General features: G+C 39.8%; 1 protein-coding gene across 2 annotated transcripts in view; it reads left to right on the plus strand.

Annotated features, from left to right (window-relative positions):
- The window catches only part of RAPGEF4 (Rap guanine nucleotide exchange factor 4), a 244,770-nt gene that overhangs the window by 15,491 nt on the left and 207,473 nt on the right, over positions 1-21,806 (plus strand). The gene's annotated exons all lie outside the window — the stretch shown is intronic.

Below are 21,806 nucleotides of genomic sequence, written 5' to 3' on the forward strand. Positions count from 1 at the left end.
CCTACTGGGGATGTGCCCACAACCAAGGTACATGCCCTTGACCAGAATCAACCTGGGACCTTTCAGTCCTCAGGCCAAAGCTCTATCCACTTAGCCAAACTGGTCTTGTCTTGCATCTGTTTCTTTAGAGCTCTATAGTCAAATCTTCCTAACCATTGATAAAGTAATTTGAGCTGATGTGTTAAAGAGTTTATCCTTTGGGGGAACTGTTTGCATTTTAATAAAGGATTTCGGCAAGAGATTAAAGTTTTTATTCCACAAATATTCACTGGTTGCTTCTGGTGCTTAGGATTCTTCAATGAGCAAAACAGAAGATCCCTGCTTTCCTAGAGCTTACATTTAGCAGAGGAATTAGATAAAAGACAATAGACATAATAAACGGGTACGTTACATGTTATGTTTGAAAATAATACATCTTGTGGGGAGGAGGGAAGTACAATCAATAGAAGTAGAGCTCAGGAGTGCTAGTGGGAATGGTTAAACGTGTAACATAGGTCAGTCAGAATATGATTCATGGGAAAATGATTTAAGCAAAAAGGTGAGGAGAGTTAACTAAGCATATGTTTGTGATAAGAACATCCTAGTAGTGGGAATAGCCAGTGCAAAGGCCCTGGGTGTGTGTGTGTGTGTGTGTGTGTGTGTGTGTGTGTATATATATATATATATATATATATGATTGAAGGAATAGTAAGGAGGCTACTGTCTGTAGAGTGAAGTTACCAACTGAAAGATTAGGGAATTCGGAGAATGAGGGCAGATCATGTAGAAAGTAGACTGCTATTATAAAGGCCTTGATTTTTACTCTGAATGAAGCAGAGAGTCACTGAAGGAATTTGAGAAAAGCAATGGCATAACCTGACTTGCAGTTTTTTGAGATCACTGTGATAGCAATGTTGAGAAGATGCTACGGTGAGGCGGTAATGGCAGAGAAAGGGATACCTATTGCAGTAATCAGGTAAAAGATGATGGTGGCTTGATCACAGTGACAGCAGTGGAGATGGTGAGAAGAAGTGGAATGCAATTTGGAGAACCAAATTTAATGAATTGAATGTGGGAATGTGTGAGAAAGAAAAGTCAAGGATAATTCTAAGGTTTTGGGGCCTGGGCAATTGGAAAGATTGTGAGACTATTTGTTATGATGGGGAAGGCAGGAGATAGGGAATGAGGAATTCAGTTTTGGACATGTTGAATTTGAGATGTCTGTTAGAAACCCATTTGGAGATGTTGAATAGAAAGCCGATATGTGACTCTGGAGTTTGGAAGAGCAGTCTGAGCTGGAGATTATAAATTTGGAAATAATTAATACATCAATGATATTTCAAGCCATGAGGTTGGAGAGCATCAATGAAGTGAATATTAAAGAGACCACTTTAAGCCCTGTCGTCCTCCAATAAGAGTTCATGGTAGGGGGAGTAACCAGCAAAATAGCTATGTAGGAGTGCCCTATAAGGTAGGGGGAAACAGGAATGTGGAATGTGTCTTGAAAGGCAAGTGAAGATGTTTCTGAATATTCAGATAAATCATATCCTGTTGAAATGTTGGTGGCGGGGGGAGCAGATCTCCCCCTTGCAGGGTTCTTATCTCAAAGAGTTTGAAGAATAAAATTCTCAGGCTAAAAGGACTTGTTAGTAAAAGGGTAGAAATTTATTGGAAGCAAATACACACTCCCAGGTAGGAATGAGTTCCCAAGTGGGAAACCCACCAAGCTCCTTTCCCTAAGGCTTATGAATGCTGTTGTTCTTTGTCTCTTCATGGTCCCTTCTAATTGGACCCCTTCCCGATTTTATCACTCTGTGCTTTTCTAATGGGTCAGTCTCCCACAGAATATCATCTTCAAGGTCCAATACCCATGTGGTGCCCCCTTCTCCCTCTCCCCCTTATCTTGTAACATTTCTCTATCTCCTGTGAACATGTTTCCCTTTCTCCAGCACTTGTCAACATTTCTCTATCCTCTGCGAAGGTGTGTTTCCTTCTTGTCCATACTCTCTGATTTTTCTTTATCTTCTGTGAATGTATATCTCCTTCTCCCCTTATTCCGTGGCATCTTTCTATTCTCTGAATGTATGCCTTCTGGCGGCTCCAAGGCCTCACCTATGCATTCCTCCCCCATGGACCCTCTTTATTCCTAAGACTTGCTAAACCTGCCTATTTTATCCCTAAAATTCCTTTCACTACTGACAAAACATTGGAAAGAAGAAAGACCACAATCTGGGCTTGCATTTGAAGTTTCATATCTTACAGATGACACTGCTAACAGGTGGAGTTATCCAGCATGGTCGGCAGTTGGGTAGGTTGCAGACTCTGTGCCAGGTCTTGGAATGTTGTTGTGAAGAAGACGGTAAAAATGAACAAAAATAAAATTTCTCACAGACAAGGTACAGGGAAGATGCATCACCTGCGGCTTAACTAGAATGAGATCATCCACCTGAAATGTGGGTACATGGGAAAGCTCGGGTATAGAAAGATGAAAAATGAAGGTATAGAGGTGCAGAGGACAAGAGAGAGAATAACATGAATACAACCATGAACACATAGGGTGCTGTTTCTCTGTAACAGATGGAGAAAAGTACAGGGAGTCATTATCACCGTGATAAATACTGAGCAGCAAGGAAGCAAACTATCACAGCTGAGGCATGCAGACTGCTGTGAAACTCAGAAGTGATATTATCAATAAAGCCAGAGTTGGCAAATGATTAACAAATAAACAACATATGGCTCACTGGCTGCCATGTCCCTGGGAACGTCTCTCTAGTATGTCTCCGGGAATGAGTTTCTGGTCAGTGCACATTTGCTTCTGGTACATATGGCAGTTGTGAAATTGTAACCACCCAGTTTACCTAAGGAAAAAGGCTGCTAAAAAGACAACTAGAGAGCTCTGTTTCTGGACAAATGGACTTAATTCTCCCGATTTCTCCCTCTAAATGCAACTGTACACCATGGATATTCTACATAAAGCAAGCAGAAAAGACTCTGAAAGGTGGAGAGAAGAAGATAGACTGGCTTGGGACTTCTGTCTCTGAAGAGTGACAGAGTGGTGAGTTCCTTGAGTTTTCTCTTAGCCTCAGCTATCCCAGATTGGATGCTGGAGTAAATGGCAACCCAGAAATGCCAACAGACGGAAACAAATAAGATGCCTCAAGAAAAGCCTAGCAGGATGGAAAAACTTTTAGATGATAACCATTCTACTTTAATCAAATATCACAGAAAACACTTACGGCTCAACTCTACCTCCATCAGTGAAGGCCAAGAGTGGAACCTAAACTTTCCGCCTTGCCTGACTGTAATGAAGCAGCCTTCCCACCTAGATTTTGAAGCAGCCCTCATAAAAATGCTTCAAGGAGCAGTTCATCCAGATGATGAATTCCCTGCTCTTGAAAGCTCCCATTTATCCAGGAATACATAAATTGTGAATTGATGATATTGGCTCAGACATTTTTTACTGGATAATACAAGCAGATCTTTTGAAGGAATCCTATATAAGAAAAGGGTAATATGCATATAGACCAAACGGCAGAACAACTGAACAACCAATCTAAGCATAATGTGCTAATGATATGCTAAGGCTGCTCAACCACTCGCTATGACATGCACTGACCACTAGGATGCAGTCAACTGGTTGTCCAGTCGCTATGACGTGCACTGACCAGCAGGGGGCAGATGCTTCAACTGGTAGGTTAGCTTGCTGCTGGGGTCCAGTTGATCAGGACTGAGAGAGATGGGCCAGACATGCCCTGGAGCCCTCCTGTGGTCCCTCTTCAGCCTGATGGTACCCTGGTGGGCCTGGCCTGCGCCCTTTCACAATCTGGATCCCTCAGGGAATGTCAGAGAGCCAGTTTCAGCCTGATCCCACAGGCCACTCCCCTTAGGAGGGTGCCAGACGCAGGGCTCATGACTGGTGAGTGCTGCCATGCCAATGTGAACCCCTCCCTATCTGGACTTATTGGACATGAGCCTGCGGCAGGCACAGTGGGGCCAGAATGAGCGGAAGTGGCAGGTAGGAGCTGCAGGTGGCATTGGACTGTGGGTTTCAGCCTGATCCCTGAAGGCCACACAGAGGGACTCAACCTGTGCACGAATTTGTGCACTGGGCCTCTAGTTAGTTATAGATAATTAACGTTGACTTTTACACTTTTATGTAAGGAAAAATATTGTCCAGTCTGTTCTTTAATTTTATTTTTTAAAATATATTTTTATTGATTTCAGAGAAGAAGAGAAAGGGACAGAGAAAGAATCATTGATTGGGTGCCTCCTGCAGGCCCCACACTGAGGATTGAACCTGCAACCATGACCTCCTTGAACAAGGTCCTAGGTCAATGCTTAAACACTGAGCCACAGCAGCCAGGATAGTCTGTTCTTTCAAAAAAAAAAAACCGTTGGTGTGTTGGCATATGTTATAAAATTTTAAATGTCTACATATTCATCTTTCCTTTTGGTAGTTTTGATCAAGAAAGAAACTGTATATTAATCAATGGAAATATTACTCAACTTATAAAAAGTATTACTACCATTTCATGATTCACATCTTTCTTGTTAACCAGTAAGCACACTTTACCTCTTTACCTACTTCCTACACAAAGCTGGTGCCAAGTAAAATTTTATTTGATGGTTGAATAAACGTGGAACCTGCAGAAGTACCATCCAAAAATCCTGCAGCTTGGGTTCTGGGTTGTGAGCCTCAGGGAGGATATGAAGTAACTATTAGTTCTGAACCCTGAGTGTAGTCAGTCTTGAGAAGGTGAGGATTTGCCTGGACTGTGATCTGAAAGTCTTTTTTTTTTTTTTTTTCAGTACCATATGCAAATTAGAGTTCTTGTCTCTTAATAGGGGGCCTCTCATTTCTAATTAAACAAAATATCTTACAAAATTCATATATCCTACAATTTTTTTTAGTTCAGTTGAGGAACTGAAATTCTCACTTTTATTTGGTCTGAGTTTATAAGAAACAGCTTTATTGAGGTAGACAGTCATACAATAAAGTGCACAATTATACAATTTGGTAAGTTGTGGCTTATGCATACACTTATGAAGTCATCACCATAACCAAGTTCGAGAACTATCCATCGCCCCTAAAGTCTTCAGGGCCTTTTTATATTCTCTGCTTGCAGCCTCTCCCCACCCTGTCTCATTATTAAGCAATATCTTTTAGGCTTTTGTCACTAGAGGTTAGTTTGCATTTTTTATAATTTTATATAAGTGGAATCATTCAATAGAAAGAAAAAGGAAAGTTGGCAACGTGACCACTATTGTCTTTGTTTCTGAGAAAGAAAAAAAAAAGTATTTCATGGGGTTCCATTTTCAGCTTGTTTTTCTGATTAGGCAACTTTTCCTTTCTGGATAATCTCATGCTCCTCATGGATTCAGCTGACAGGTATTTCTGATGACTCTCAAGTCTGAATCTCTAGCCCAGCTCTGCTGATCTTCAGGCTTCCTGATAGTTCTGTCATTTCTTGTTAAGATATATACTATTAGAGAACAGACTGATAATTCTGGTGGCTGGGTGAAAAGGTGAAGGGGTTAAGCAAAAAGACCCCACAAAACCCTTCACAGACACAGACAACTATATGGTGATTACCAGAGGGAAAGGGGGGGGCGGGGATAGAAAAGGTAAAGAGAGGATAAATGGTGACAGAAAAAGATATGACTTTGAGTGGTGAACACACAATACAATATACAGATGATTTATTATAGAATTGAACACCTGAAACCTATATCATTTTATTAACCAATGTCAGCCCAATAAATTCAATAAAAAGACTTTTTAAAGGTAGCAGAAAAAAAGATATATACTATTGAAAATTCATGAACAAGTTGTATTTGTGTTTAACACTCAGTTCCTGTCCATGTGAGTATGTTTGATGTATCTGTATATATAAAAGCCTAATATGCAAATTGTCTCCATGGAAGTTTGACTGGGAGACTGACCATTTGCTATGATGTGTGCTGATCACCAGGGGGTGGCACAGAATGAAAGAAGGCCCTGGTCAGCAGCCAGAAGACCCCAGCCAGCCCTGATCGCTGGCCAGGCCTAGGGACCCTATCTGTGCATGAATTTTATGCATCGGGCCTCTAGTACCATTATAGTATGGAGGGGATAATTTCTCTTCCTGCTTTTATCTAGCCACTTGATAAATAGTCATGTTAATTTCTGTCTTTCTGCCCATTCATCCATTCTTCCTGAGCACAGTACAATTTGTTGTTGGATGGAATTATTTGATAAGACCATTTTTTTTTTTTTAGCTTGTCTGCCTCTTTTTTGGCCAAAAGATTTGGACATAGCTATTGGGTGGTGTTTTTTTGGTCCGTCCCCCCTCCCCCCCCCCCCCCCCCCCCCACACACACACACATTTTCTCCTAGTCTATGAGTTTCACCTCCAAGGAAAGCTACAAGCAATTTCTGCATTTTCTTTCTAATTGCGCTGCTTGGAGCCAAGACTATAGTCTTTAGCTACAAAAAAAAAAAAAAAAAAAAAAAAAAGTTCTGGCACCTTTACTTCAAGATGTGCATAATTGCCTTTTGGATATTGTTAGAAGAATCATAGTTTTGTATTGTTATATAGTTCAGGATTTCCCCACTCAAGATATAAAAAGATTTGGGCTCATTTCTATCTCCACATAGATAAAACTTCTATCTGAAATAAACATAGAAACACATCCAATACTTTTAAATCCACTTTTGTGTGTACCACCAAACAACTGTCCCTGGTCTGGCTTTGCCAGCATCTTCAGCTGTTAGTTCATTGTAGGTAGCTTACAGGCTGACTTCAGGTGCTATGTTCTTCAGTGATTCATGTTGTTTTGATGCAGGAGTTTTTTTATTGACTTGGACAAAACATGTGCACTGCATGTGCACAGACAGGCCCAAATCTCTATCAGATGAAAACTTGGGAGCTATTAAAGTCAGGGAGCTCAATGAAAGGAATGAATGCATTAGCAGACAGTCATTCATACAGGAAGTGAATTGCTGTTTTAAAATGCAAAGAGGAAAAATACATCTATCATTTTAAAAAACTCCTCTTAGTTTTGATTGGTGTTTGTTATAGAGATTTTCACTAAAACAGAAAATGGAACTATTTATATAGTCTCATGCTTGTAAACAAACCACTTGATTTATCACTTATTTATTTATCTATTTATTTATTTTTTAGCAATTTTAATAGGAAATAGTTTGTGGGAGCCAGTAGATTTTCTTTCTTTTTTGTCCAAAAAGAAAAAAGAAAAAGCTCCTATTGATTTATCGAGAAATCACACTTTCTGGTGTGAACACTCAGGCGGAAAAGTGCCAGCTGGACGCGCTGGTGACGTTAGCATAACCAGTTCTCGCCAAAGATGCTGCTCACTGTTCCGTACTGCAGTGCTGAGGGTGGGGGTTCCCATCTAACTCCAAAGCAGCCAATGCGCAGCATTTTTACTGCACATAAAAATATTTATGACCTACTGGTTTGCATGCAAAAACTGGACGTGGGCCAAGATGGAAACCAGAATATTCATGTGATAAATTCTTTTAAAAAGTAAAAAAGGCAAAATTTTTCTTCTCAAAAATCTTTCTGTAAAAGTGATGCTCTGGACAGCTCTCCTGGATTTTCTCACGGTGCTGAATACCGGCCAGGGATTAAAAATATAAGTATGTCCTGATTATTGCAATGGGACATACTTATACTACAAAATTCTTCATCCTTCACCTGAAACTCAAATTTAAATGCTGTCCTGTATTTATATTTGCAAAATCTGGCAATTCTGAGCTTTCCACGGTTTTCACATAAAGAATGATCTTTAAGGAGATCCACTTTAATAAGATGCTCTGAGAGTGGATTAATAAGGTGCTTAGGGCTAACTACAGGTAGTTGAACTCTCTTAAAAAGGATGGCACTAATTAAATGCAAGCTTAGTTTTTGTTGGCATTGTTGGTGGTGGTGAGGAACATGGGTGTGTATGTACTGCTGCTTTTGTTTGCTTGTTGAGTAGGGCATGCAAATCTGGCTATGGCTGAGCAGCTGGAGGGAAGAGTAGCTGAGGGCTGCTAATGGCTGGTCTTCCCCTTCTGCCTTCCCTGAGGCTGTGCTCGGCCTCTTTGCTAAGCAAACAGTGAACCAACAGAAAACATTCAGAGTGGCTCTCAATTATCAGCCTTCCTGGGGCAGTCACACTTCTCTAGGTGGCCCCTGATTAAATATGTTGGGTAAGAGTCCAGTTCTCAGCCACCCCCACTGACCTTGAGGTTGGGTGAAAGTTACTAAACACCTCTAAGCTCCGTTTCCCCATCTGGCAATACCTATCTTATAAGGCTTTTGTAGGAGTAAATGAGTTAATATGTGAAAAGCAAGTACATTGATTGGCCACTAATAAATCCAAAATAAATGCCAGCTGCTATTTTTGCTATAATTCCCTAAACATAGTGCTTGCTGGGTTATGTCGTAGTTGTTTACCTAAGGGAATTTCTTATTTGAATGCACACAGCTTGAGAAAGGGATCCCTCCTGCTCACGTTTTACCCACAGCGTATGGCATGTGGCATTCAGTAGGCACTGCACTGGATGAATGTTTGTTGAGGTGAAGAATGTTGACATCTATTGTCCCATGGATTTAGGAAATAAACTCTTGTTGGATCTTGAGCAGTCACACTTACAGAACCAGTTCTCTGGGTCAGAACTTTCCAGCTGAAGTGCAGTGCTGTTTAACCTGAGAGACTGAGTCCCTCAGCCTTTGGCGGCCTGAGCTTCCATGGTGGTTTGGGGACGAGACTTAGTTTATCCCCAGTAATTTTCTATGAGTGCCATGACTTTAAAAGATTGGGAGGCACTGCTCTAGGCTGAAATGTAAAGTGTTTGGTGGTCACTAAATAGTACATGCAGTTTTCTTTTGAAAAACAAAACAAAAACACACCATAGGTTTTAGCTAAAGATTGGAAAGATATACATGAATTGAGTGTATTTGAGGAGATTGTAATTGTGGGTGATTTTTTGCCCTAATGTTTTCCTAAGTACATTTCTATAATTAAGAGGGGATAAACTTTCATAAGTGTTATTTAATAACTATTTTAGCCTAGTTGGTTTGGCTCAGTGGATAGAGCGTTGGCCTGCAGACTGAAGGGTCCTGGGTTCGATTCCAGTCAAGGGCACATACCTGGGTTCTGGGCTTGACCCCCAGTAGGGAGCATGCAGGAGGCAGCCAATTAGTGATTTTTCTCTCATCCTTGATGTTGTTATCTTTCTCTCCCTCTCCTTTTCTCTCTGAAATCAATAAAATATATTTAAAATATATTTTAATGTTACTTTTAAATGTTAATTTATATGCAACTGTAAGTAAACCCCTAACAATGATGTAAAGTAGATACAATTGTTATATTGTGAACAATAGAGCAGACTCAATGAAGGTTAAATAAAAGTTCACATTTAGTCAGTGAAGAAAAATGTCATTTCTCCAGGGGTAATAAAAAGCTGTCCATCTAGAAGTTAAAAACTGTTGAAATTTGAACACCTATATAAAGGAAACTTTTGAATTCAGGGAATAAAAATAAATACATTTAAAACAGAGCAAAAGGTTATTTTAAAATTTACTTATGAAATGAATGCCATGAATCAGTGATTCACTAAAGGCTTAATATGTTTCTTGAATAAATATGTGAATAACCAAGTATCTACTATGTGCTAGGCACTGCACTAGGCAACCAAAAATGTCAGATGTAGACTCTACGCTAATGTTGCCCAGGGTCTGGGGGAAGAGTCAAATTTGTTTTCTTATCAAACATTTTTGTTTTTTTGTACTGGTTATGTTACAAACCCAGGATTACTAATTCATCATAAGTACCTGCTTTCTGAATCTGCTCAGGACCCATGTCTTCCAGGATGTCAATATCCATTCTGATCTCTTTCTTGGATTTAAATTCATGTTGACTTCCATCTGGGTGGATAGACTGTTCTCGCTTTCATTTAGTAGTTTTGGTCTACTCAGAAATGTAGTGCCACTTCTTGCACATTTACATCGCTTTAAAAATACTATATATATATATATATATATATATATATATATATATATATAATTGATTTTTACAGAGAAGGGAGAGGGAGAGAGAGTTAGAAACATCAATGAGAGAGAGAAACATCAATCAGCTACCTTCTGCACACCCCCTACTTGGGCTGTGCCCACAACCAAGGTACCTGCACTTGACCGGAATCAAAACCTGGGACCCTTCAGTCTGCAGGTCGAAGCTCTATCCACTGAGCTAAACTGGCCAGAGCTACATTGATTTTTAAAGATCATCCCTGGCACCCCATAATTTGGATGTTGGTACACTTGAAGTTGTCTCAGAGGCTCCTTACACTATCTTCATATTTTTGAATTATTTTTTCTTTTTGCTCTTCTGGTTGGTGTTTTTTGCTTCCTCCTATTTTAAATCTTTGACTTGATTATTGGGATCCTCCAGTGTACTGTTGAATCTCTGTATATTATTCTTTATTTCCACCAGTATATGCTTAATTTCTGACTGGTCCTTTTCCATTTTATTTTGGCATTCTCACTAAGTTTCTTGAAGGTCTCACTAAGTTTCTCAGAGGTTTCTAGAAGATTCTTGAGTAACATTAAAACTGTGGTTTTGAACTCTATATTGCTTTCATCCATTTCTTTCATTTGTGACATGTTTTTTTTGTCTCCAGATTTTGGCTGCTTCCCTGTGATTGTTTCTATGTATTGGGTAGCTGCTAAGTCTGCTTGAATTGATAGAGTGGCCTTGTATATTAGGTGTCCTATAGGGTCCAGTAACCTGAGGTGGACACTCTTGGTGCACCCCTTTGTGGGCTGTGTGCACAGTCTTGTAGTTAAGCCTTGATTGCTATTGGTATCACTAGGAGGAATTGACCTCCAAGCCAATTGGCTATGAGGACCAGCTGTGTCTACAATGGAAGAGCTGCTGTGCAGAAGATACCCTTATGGGGCAGGATTTGCTTCAGTGGGGCTTTAGTGCTCACTGTGTCTGCCCCTTGAGTGTGTCCCTTGTGTATGTGAAGAGTTGTAATCTAGTATGGTCTCACACTGACCATTGGGTACACTGGCTTTTGGATCTCCAAGGAGGTGCAAAGCCAGCCACTTCCTTGGGCTGGCCAGCAGGAGCTACAGAGAGATATGCAGATTCCTCCTCTTTGTATTGGTTTGGAAGTGCCCAGACAAGGCCCAGCTGTGTAACAAGGCAGGCTGCTGCTTCCAGATTGATTGCTTTGGGGCTCCCTGACCCAATTGCTGCCTGTTTGACAGTTTTTAGGCTGAGAAAGAACAGGCCATTCATATACTAAAGCCACTGCACACAGCTTGGGTGGGGTTGTAAGAAGAAGAGAGAGAGCAAGATATTAAAAACCTTTTTGAAGAAATAATGATATAAAACTTTCCTTACCTGATGAAAAAAATAGACTCACAAGTCCAGGAAGTGCAGAGACTCCTAAACAAGAGGAATCCAAAGAGGACCACACCAAGACCCATCATAATTAAAATGCCAAGGGCAAAAGACAAAGAGAATCTTAAAAGCAGCAAGAGAAAAAGAGTTAGTTACCTACAAGCAAGTACCCATAAGACTGTCAGCTGATTTCTCAACAGAAACTATGCAGGTCAGACAGGAATGGCAAGAAATATTCAAAGTGATGAATAGCAAGAATTTATACCAAGATTACTTTCTAACAAACAAAGCTATCATTTAGAATTGAAAGTCTTATAAAGAGCTTCACAGACAAGAATAAGCTAAGGGAGTTCATCACCACCAAACCAGTATTATATGAAATGATGAAGGATATACTTTAAGAAGATGAGGAAGAAGAAAAAGGTAAAGATAAAAAAATTATGAACAACAAAGTGACAACAAATATATATCTATCAACAAGTGAATCTAAAAATCAAATGAATAAAAAAAAATCTGATGAACAAAACGAACTGGTGAATGTAACAGAATTATGGGCATGGAAAGGGAGTGGACTCACAAGTCTCGGGAGGAAGGGAGTGTGGGGGGTGCAGGAAGAGATTGGACAAAGAGCTTACACCTATGGATCAGGACAATTGGGGGCTGGGGTGTGAGGGCATGGGGTGGGGTGGGAACCTGGTGGAGGGGAGCTATGGGGGAAAAAGAAAGTAACATCTGTAATAATCTGAACAATAAAGATTAAAAAAATAAATCATTCCTGTTGGCTTGGCTTTTTCTTTCCCATAAATATTTACAGGTGCCTGAAAAATCCACATCTTTTATTGTATCAGATGATTTGTTAATATTAGAAGAAATCAGTAATGTAAACAAGTGATCATGCCACATGAGTAAGATACCATAATTATGAACACACATAGGGCGTTTACTATTATAATTAAAGCTATAATAAAACGGATCTGGCACCTTTCGTAATTTACATATTTGTTATTGGACAGCATTGTAATTAGGGACAAATGCTTCCTAGGATGTTCAAATAAACCACTATAATTAGTATTACTTTAGTGCCATCAAGCCACATTTTTCAGTTGTTCTGATTCCATGTACCCTTTCATCATCTTCACATACCCACTGAGGCGTGCAGATGAGAAAAGACAAAGGTCAGGAATCTTACTTATTAAGAGCTGGAGAGCCCTTGTCCTCCCTCTCTCCCTGCTCCAGCCTTGAGAGTCCCTGTGTCCTCTTCCTGTGCCTCCGCTGCCATCCCAACCCCCCCTCTCCAGCACCAACACTTTTTCCATGGGAGCTGCATCCTGCTCGGCCTCGCTATTCTGGAGCTGGGGACGAAGGCAGCAGAACTCTAAACCCAGAAGAATGGGGATTGCCTGGTGACATGGGGAGGGAGACAAACTGACCGCATAATCACCATGCAGTGAGTGAGGGAGTGGGCTGTGAATTGTACAAATTGGCTATCCAAATAAGGTACGTGTGTAATTTATGGTCTAAGTCAGAATACTGTGAGTCAAGGGTGGCACTGTTACTGATTTCAGTGGGACTGTCAAATAAGCAGTGGCTGTCCTGGACTTAGTGTCTCCTTACTTTTAAGTGGGCACTGGGTGGAGAAGAAGAGAGTAATGGTTATTGTCACGCCTACGGATGAGCATATGGATGTGATTGTGTAAGTGTTATGGAAATGAAGGCTACATGATATTGTGAAAAGTATGATATATGGAGCCCTAATGCTCTGTTCTAATTAATCTCCATACCCTTTGCCCCTTTCTCTTTTATTTAGTTCATTCCTTGCTAGAAGATGAGTTTTCTAAAATAATGGCTCTAATTCTTTCAGTCTCCTTCAGCTCTCTGCTGACCCGTGTGATTGGCAGAATGTAGTCTGTCCACTCCCTGGCTTTCATTCCAGTCCTATCTCAGTCTCATTGCTCAGTTTTCCCCTTGGAGAAACCATTAGCGTTTCAGACCTTTGGAACTACTGGCTTCTCCTGCCTATAATTTCCTACTTCTGTCATCTTCTTGCCTGGTAATCTTCTACCCTTTGTTTGTGCTTATACAATTTCTGCCCACTCTTCATGGCCCAGTTCAAATTTCAACTAACATGCTGTGGAAAGTAGAAAATTTGAAGAAAAATGTCCTCTGTAAAGATTTTTCTACTCATTCTTGCTTCCTCTAGCTCTGAACTCCCTGGAGTCTTTATATGGACCTCTGTGTACATTTCTATGGCTCTATATGACTGCTTTCACCCTGGCATTACCATTATCTAGACAGAGGTCATAGATTCCATTATTGGTCAGAATCAAAGTCCTTCCTGTGACTCTCAAACAACCTTTTAATTGTACTTTGCATGTGGTAGACATCCAACAGATTTGTTGAATGACAGAGGCTGGAGACTGAAATTCAGAATTGTGATGCTCTATATTTCTGCTCACGTGAGAAAATGGTGGGGCAAAGGTATTTCCTGTTTTGTTTGCTAGGAGACTTGAGACTGGGATGGGTGTGAAGATCTGAATCTTGCTGGCCCTGAGGAGCGGCTTCCTGTTCCTCACAGCAGGACTAAGAGGTGGACCAGCTTCTGGCATGTAGGAAGTCGGTTACACGCTCTCAAACTGGAGTGGTCTCCGGCACAGATGGAAAGTCACAGTATCTGTTTACCAAGTGGACCATACGTGACAGTAACAAGGTTCCCTTCCCGATATTGACTCTGGCCAGCCACTGCCCCTTAGGGAACTGTCTCTAGGTATCTTATTGCTGGGGTAGGCATAATTGCTGGATGTAATAATTCAAACCTTGCCTGAAATTATATGCAAGGCCAGCTTTCTTTTTATAGCATTCTATACTCTAGCCTACCGAGCCTGGACTATTAATTCTGATACTTTTGAAAACCAAAATGACTAACAGTAAAAAGAAAGACTGTCAAATTGAATCTTCATCCCTAACTAATCACAATCCATGCCATATGTCCTTGGCACAAATCATGTTGCTGCCTGGGGCCTTTCATTCTCTGCAGTGAGGCGTGCTGGAAATCTGTGTTGGTGAGGACTACTCTTGCCATTTTACACCCTGAAGGGGCATAAGAATGAAATTTAGGGCATCTGTTTTCATTGGCATTTGTAGTGTTGGAATTATGGAAATGAGAGGTCTTAGTGGGTGGGTCTGACAAAAGATTTTAGTGTACCAAAAATTTACCAAAAATCATATTTTCAATTAGCCAACTCTAGTTTTATTTAACAATCTACTCACTATTAAAGCCAGGGCACTGTGAAGGAAAGAGAATTTGACAATATCTTAAAAAATGCATCCTACTGTGCCCTACCTAATTTTTATTTTATCAATAATTTTTAGCTGATAAGGCTCTATACTATATAATCTTTAATTTATAGGCCATAGCCAGTTATACTGTACAGAAAACATCATTCCAACCAAATTCCTGAGTGCATTTTGACTTAGCAATAGATCTGGAAAATCCTGTCCCATTTTGGTTAAGATATTCAGGTTCTCAACTAACTGTTTGACATAAAACCCTGATTTACTTTTATTTATTTCTTGGCTCAACATATAACTCCTCGTTTGGACTTTTCTAAGGATGGACAGAATCTAAAGATGGACTTTTCTAACAATGGACAGAATCTCGAGGATAATTTAGCTCCATGGCTTCCTTTCTGATATGAGGAAGCCAGTCCCCATATTGATCAGTAGTTGTTTTAAGGAAGAACCCCTGGAGATTAAGCAGCTTGCTTGTTAGTGACAGTGCTAAATGTAAGTCACACACTGTCGCTTCTATCATATTCTGTTGATCACAAGGCTGGCCTAGATTCATGAAGAGGGAATAAGTCCCATTTCTTGATGGTGATAATGACAAAACACTTGTGGCCATTTTTAATCAACCATACTCAAAGCATAAGTTTTATTTCATAACATTTTAATTGCATCAACAATTAAACAACAATCTTTGGGATATTAGCTGCCTTTTAGTTGGAAAAACTTCAGCCATTTTTTTTTCTTCAAATATTTGTTTCTTCCTCATTTTGTTTCTCTCCTCCATATGGGACTTTAATTTTATGTAGTTTAAGTCCTTTTGATATTGTCTCACATGTCACTGAATTTCTGTTTATTGTTATTTTTATTATTAAATTATCATTATTAATATTATTGTATTTCTTCTGTTCATGCTATAGTTTAGATAATTTTTTACTGCCTGTACTAAGGTTCATTGATTTTTTTTCTGCAGTGCACAGTCTATCTTAAGCCCATTCAATGAATTTTTTTCTTTCCATATTTTGTCTTTTTCAGCTTTAGAATTTCCATTTGCTTCCTTTTTAAAGTATCCATTCTTATTATGCTAATCTTTTAAAATCTTTAAACTCATTTATAATAACTGTTTTTAAAGTTCTTGTTTGATATTTTTAAAATCTGTCATCACTGAGTCTGTTTCTATTTACTTTTTTCTGTTCATGAGCCACATTTCCCTGTTTCATTGCTTATCTAGCAATTTCTGATTGTATACTAGACATTGTGATGCTGTGATATTGAGAATCTGGATTTTGTTTCTTTCTTTAAAGAATGTCAGCTACTATTTCATAGGCAGTTAACTTACTGGCTAGTCAGCTTGCTTTTTACTGAAGCTTATTTGTAAAGCTTTTTTTTAGGTAGGTCTAGATCTTGGGCTAACATGGCATTTTGGAGTCTTAGTTGAATGTCCAGTGTGGTCAGGGCAGTCTGTGTACTCTGGCTGTCAGAGATGCTATGTATTGTGTGACCTTTAGAATTTCAGGTCAGCTTACATTCCCCTAGAACTCTCCATGAAACCTTTGTGAAGTCTTTGTAGACTTCATAGGTGATGTCTGTTCTTCCTCTGAATTCCCATTTCCTTTATCCTGTCTTAACTGTGCTTCTTACCACATTTCAGCTTGATAATTGTTGTACATATACAATTCTTTCTGATTCAATTTTAACTTCCTGGGTGCAGGGACCATGCCTTGTTGTTGTTGTTTTTTTGTTTGTTTGTTTGTTTTTGTTTTTTTTAATCACTGGAGGGTTTTATTCTCCTCTCATATAGATACTCAGTAAATATTTACAGATTGAATGAATATATTTTCAATACCTTTTTACTGAAGCTTATTTGTAAAGCTTTTTTTTTAGGTAGGTCTAGATCTTGGGCTAACATGGCATTTTGGAGTCTTAGTTGAATGTCCAGTGTGGTCAGGGCAGTCTGTGTACTCTGGCTGTCAGAGATGCTATGTATTGTGTGACCTTTAGAATTTCAGGTCAGCATTACATTCCCCTAGAACTCTCCATGAAACCTTTGTGAAGTCTTTGTAGACTTCATAGGTGATGTCTGTTCTTCCTCTGAATTCCCATTTCCTTTATCCTGTCTTAACTGTGCTTCTTACCACATTTCAGCTTGATAATTGTTGTACATATACAATTCTTTCTGATTCAATTTTAACTTCCTGGGTGCAGGGACCATGCCTTGTTGTTGTTGTTTTTTTTTGTTGTTTGTTTGTTTTTGTTTTTTTTTAATCACTGGAGGGTTTTATTCTCCTCTCATATAGATACTCAGTAAATATTTACAGATTGAATAAATATATTTTCAATACCTTTTTTTTTTGAATGTTGCTGACATTGTTACGAAAACTTGTAATTAGTAAAGAGTAAACATTTCAGTATTCAAAATGGTTATAATAATCATAATATAACATGGTAAATGGTAAACATCTTGAGTTACAAAGACTTTTGATAGATCCATGACATCATTGGTGTTATAAGTACACATGACTTTAGTATACTAATATTTATGTAACCTCTGTATCAAATGTTTCTGCATGTAAAATTAGGTTCATAAAACATTCTTCATTTAACAGGTTGATCAAAAATTTCAAAGCTCTTTGAAAACTTAATAGTGTTACAAAAAGGTCAAGATTGTCAAATACATAGAGTTTGAGATCTTACTGTTGTTATAATAGAGAAAAACATCCATCCACACCTATCTATAAAGCCTTTAAAAGGCACATGAGAATTCTAGTATGTTTAGAAGAACTTCAGTCATTGCTTTTATTAGATACTTATTTTAAAATTTCATTGTGGCTAATGATGATGATGATGATGATGATGATGAAGATGATGGTACTAGTAATAATTTCTCTAGCCTTTTATAATTTATAGAGTTCACATGTATTATCCCAGATTCAACTGTTCATTAGGGGAAGGGACCCGCTCCTTATTATACTAAGTTACTGCTAAAACAAAATGAACAAACTTGCGGGTTCTATCCCTGGTCAGGGCACATACAAGAATCAACCAATAAATACATAAATAAGTGGAACAACAAATCAAATCTTTCTCTCCTATCTCTTTCTCAAATTAAAAAAAAAAAAATAGAAAGTGAACAAACTGTGAAGTCATTTTAATGTAAATATATTTAGTTAACATGACACCCAGTAGTCTGAAATTAATTTACTGATCTTAAAAAGACATACTGAAATTTATAAAATACATTCTTAACTAAATTGATGTTATCTGTCAGCTACAATTGAAATTAAAGTTTAAAAATGACAAGGGAAGTAGTTGAGGAAATTGAGCATTATATACATTCCTCAGGAAGGCAGTGCTGTTAAGTCTGTTCTTGTTGTCCACTTCTTGGCCTAGTTTATGATCATGGAGAGGCATCTGGGCAGAGAACAGTCCAACTCCCACTTTCCCTTTCCTTTTTGCCTACTCCCTGCACCCCCACAGGTCTGACTGTTGGGTGTTGGCATCTATTGTCCCATGAGGACCCTCAGAGCTTCTACAGGAGTTAGCACTCAATAATAACAGAACACAAAATAACACGTAAGCATGGGGAAAATATACAATAACCATAAAATCAACAGAAATATCTCCCCTTAGAAGACCTGCTGTTTAGGTATATGGTGATCAATATTTGCAAGCACTTTGCTATGGGAAGGGCCACCCCCTCCTCAGTCAGCTGAGTGAAAGAGCTGAAGAGCCCTGAGGAAAAAAACTAAAAGCAGGAAAACAGTGGTGGCTAAAAAATAAAACCCAATAGTATTTACTGAATGAATGAATAGAATAGATGAATAAGAGTATCTCCCAGAAAACAATACAGGGTGCCCCCCAAAATGTATGTACACTTTAACAGCTGATACCTCAAATTTGAGAAAATGAAGTGTATTTTAAACACTGCCTTTATAATTATTCAAAGTGTGTGTATACATCCTTTGGGACACCTTATATTGGCATGCATGAAATGTGAAATAATAATAAAATTGATGCCAAAAAAATGCTATCACATAATGAAATTGATGCCAAAAAATGCTATCAGTTGGATTTCAGAGATGGGAGAGAATGGTGTGAGGAAAAGTTCCAGGAGGGCAGTGAACACACAAGCGAGTGAGTCAGTATGAGAAAATAACTTCATGTCTGTATTAGTTTCCTATTGCTGTGTAACAAATGACCACAACCTGAGTGGCCCAGAGCAGCATACACTTGTCATCTTGCCTTCCCATGGGCAGGTGCCTGAGCATGGCCAGTCTGAGTCTTCTGCTCAGAGTCTAAAAGACTGAAATTAAGGCATTGACTTGGTGTTCCTTCTGGGGCTTGGAGACCTTTTCCAAGCTCACATGATTGGTGGTAGAATCCAGTTCCTTGAAGTTTTAGACCTGAGATGTGGAGGGTCGCCTGGGAAGGCACATGGGCAATTTTCTTTAATTATTGTCAGTTGAACTCAAGGCATAGGCAGAGCCACACCCTGGGAACATGTTTTCCCAAGATGGCGGACGTGTTGTCAGCTTGGCCTTCATATCAGCCCAGGTGTTGGCAGGGGCGGGACCAGGCATGCTAGGGCCTACTTAAGAAGTGATAACTTCCTGGTATTGGGGCTATAAAATAAATGCACTGGGAGGAGTTGTCGTCTTCTTCCTGCCTCTCCAGCAGACAGGATGGCAGCCCACCCAACTCCCAGCTTAAAATCTATCTCTGTGTCTTCTCTCTTTATTTCTAATATTTCTCAATCCCTGGCCGCCTCTACTTAGAACTGGTTCATTCATCTCTCTTTCCGTGTGGTACGCGGAAAAGGGAGATCCCTGCTATTTCTGGCCCCCGCCGCATCAGGTCCCTGCACTGAGGTCCCTGTTTTCTTGCTGGCTGCCAGCCAGGGGCCTCACACATTCTTGCTCTGTGGCCTCCTTACGACATGGCAGCTTCCTTCTTCAAGACCAGCAAAGGAACCTCCCACTTCTTCCATTCCCTTTTAAAGGACTCACTGGATTAGGTCAGGCTTACCAAGGAAAAAGTTTCCCTTTGATTCACCAAGGTCAACTGATTTGGGATCTTATACAATTAAAACAATTTTTATATTTTTTCAGTTACAGTTTATATTCAGAATTATTTCTGTATTAATTTCAAGTGTGCAGCATAGTAGTTAGATAATTATATACTTTACAACATGTTCCCCTTAATATTTCCAGTACCCATCTGTCACCAGACATAGTTATTACAGTATTATCCTATATAATAAAAAGGTAATATGCAAATTGACCCTAACAGCAGAACACTGGACTTGTCACTATGAGACACATTGACTACCTTTTGGTCTCTTTACCTGGCTGGCAGGCTCAGGTCACCTAATGGCCAACCACTGCAGTGGCGGGGCCAGCCAGTGGGCAGGAACAGCTGACCTCTAGGTCCCTTCCCTGGGCCATTAGGCACTGATCACCGGATGGTGAACAGGGAACTGGGCTGGCTGCGGGCAGCTGGGAAGAGGGTCCTGATCACAGGCCAGGCCTAAGGGACTATACCCACGCATGAATTCCGTGTGCTGGGCCTCTAGTTTACTATATTTCCCGTGCTGTACAAGGGGAATTACACCTGTGAAGTCTCTTTACCTTTGTCATATACCTAACATAATCACAGGAGTGATATAGCTCTACATTTTCCATGTTCTTCTGACTAAAAGCAAATCACAGCTTCTGTCCATGTTCAAGGGGAATATACAAGGGGGTGGGCACTGCTGGTCACCTTTGAGTCCTGCCTACCAGTATCTTCTTTTGTAAATGATTCTTTTTTTCTTTTTAAATTGTCTGAACATGTTTAAAAGTGAAGTTTTTAAAAAGTGACTTTAAAAAGGTATCAAATGTCAGGCTAAGGAAAATAACTTCTCTGACATTAGAGCTTTTACTTGCGTTTACTTAGGGGACCAGCTGTGGAAGGGGAGTGGAAAGGAGTGAGTTATAATTAGAGAAACCTACCTCATCATTCTGATATACTGCGAGAGCTTCCTAACTGGCCTCTTGGTGGCTGGCCTTTCCTTCTCCCATCTGCCTCTACTTGCAGTCAAGGTGATCTTTCCAAAATGCACACCCAATCATGTCACTACTGCTAAAAATACTTCTGCTGACTATTAAGTGGAACCCAGCTCTCTAGCCTCCTGGGAAAGGACTGCCATACTGGTCAGCTCCATTTCCCAATACAGGCTTCACATGCCCTTCATTCACATGCAACTGAGGGAGTGACGGCAGGGGTAGGAGGAGGGGGCAGATTTGAGAGACACGGAGCAGGTAGAATTACCTGGACGTGATGAGGAAGGTTGAGTCTGCTTCATGCATGGAAATAAGGAGTGCAGGGGCAGTAGCAGATGTGAGAGAGAAGATGAGTTCAGTTTGAGGTCACGGTAAAAAATCACATCAATGGACATGCTTGGCCCTCTACTGGGCACTGTGGGATCTGCAAAGAAAGTGTCGGGCATAACCTCTATGGAGATAAGAATCTATGTGGCATTCAGAAATTATGGACTCACAAGAGAAGAAGGGCAATAGAAGGATTATCCTCAGGGTTAGATTATAGAGGTTGAATAGGTAAGATATTAATAGCTGAGTAGAATTTTCCCTACTCCCTGAAATACCTAACAAAAGCAATGACAGATAACATTGCTTTTCATTGTGTCTATGGCTTCAATGTTTAGACACCAGATGAGGAATTCTGTAACACCAGCTAGGTGTCCTGCAATTTAACTCACTCAAGTCAATTCTGACTCTGTCAAACTGAAGGTAGCCTTAGATCCCACAGATAAAGGGCTCAGTCCCACAAAAGTACCCCCAGCTCTCACTCTGTAGATGCCAATCATAAGACCAGGCTGTCACGTGCGCTTCCGACCAATGGGCCATAAATCAAACAGGTTTCCACCACGTCCTTCTCGGGTTTGATTAATTCGCTATAGTGGCTCACAGAGTTTAGGAAAAACAGTTTACTTATTTTATTTTATTTTAAAAATTTACCAGTTTTTTAATAAAAGAATATAATTCAGGAAAATCCAGATGGAAGAGGTGCATAGAGCAAGGTCTGAGGAAGGGCATGGAGCTTCCTTGTTCTCTTTGTGTGCACCACTGTCCCCAAATTTCCACATG

Source organism: Pipistrellus hanaki (assembly GCF_964339955.1).
Source record: "Pipistrellus hanaki genome assembly, chromosome: 8".
NCBI lineage: Eukaryota > Metazoa > Chordata > Mammalia > Chiroptera > Vespertilionidae > Pipistrellus > Pipistrellus hanaki.